Here is a 1,134-nt window from a genome sequence, read left to right on the forward strand (position 1 = left end):
GATGGACTCAAGTATGGCAACAGTAGTGAGGTTGGCCTAGAATCGGACATAGTCTTGTTCTGCTGTGCATAGGGTTGCTATGAGTCAGTGCTGACACGATGGCACCTAACAACAACAACAACTGATAATTACATTGAATGTCAATGGATTAAATGCACCAGTGAAGAGACAGAGTAGCAGATTGGATAAGAAAATAAAACCCTTCAATATGCTGCTTGCAAGGGACATACCTTACACACAAAGACAAAAAACAGACTAAAAGTTAAAGGATGGAAAAAAATATACCAAGCATAATTGCAATAAAAAATGAACAGGTGTGGCAATACTCTGATAAAATAAACATTAAGGTCAAAACCATCATAAGCGATAAAGAAGGATACTATCTCATGATGAAAAGGTCAATTGAGCAAGATGATATAACCATAATAAATATCCATGCTCCTAATCAAAGAGCACCAAAATATATAAAGCAATCCCTACTAGAATTGAAGAAAGAAATAGATAAATCTACAATTATATAGAGAGATTTTAATACATCACTTTTGAAAAGGGATAAAACAACTTGAAAGAAACTCGACAAAGTTACAGAGGAATTAAGAGCACAATCAACCAACTTGATCTCATAGATGTGTACAGAGTATTCAACACCACAACAGCACAATGCACATTCTCTTCTAGTGCACATGGAACTTTCTACAGAACTGACCATGTGTTAGGTCACAAAACAAGCCTCCACAAATTTACAAACATCAAAATACCACAAAGCATCTTTATAGACCACAGTGCTATAAAACTAGAAATCAACACTAGGAAGACCAAGGATATAAATTCACATACATGGAAACTGAATAACACCCGGCTGAAAAGTGACTGTGTAGTAGAAGAAATTAAATGTGAACTCACAAAGTTCCTAGAAACAAATGAGAATGAAATCACAACATACCACAATCGTTGGGACACGGTGAAAGCAGTGCTGAGAGGACAATTCATTTTAATAAATTCACACATCCAAAAAGAAGAAAGAACCAAAATTAACACATTAACACAGCATCTCCAACAATTAGAAACAGACCAAAAAAGGGAACATACAGTCACCAAAAGAAAAGCAATAATAAAGATTAGAGCAGAAATAAA

The sequence above is a fragment of the Chrysochloris asiatica genome, unplaced genomic scaffold (assembly GCF_000296735.1).
Source record: "Chrysochloris asiatica unplaced genomic scaffold, ChrAsi1.0 scaffold00039, whole genome shotgun sequence".
Taxonomy (NCBI): Eukaryota; Metazoa; Chordata; class Mammalia; order Afrosoricida; family Chrysochloridae; genus Chrysochloris; species Chrysochloris asiatica.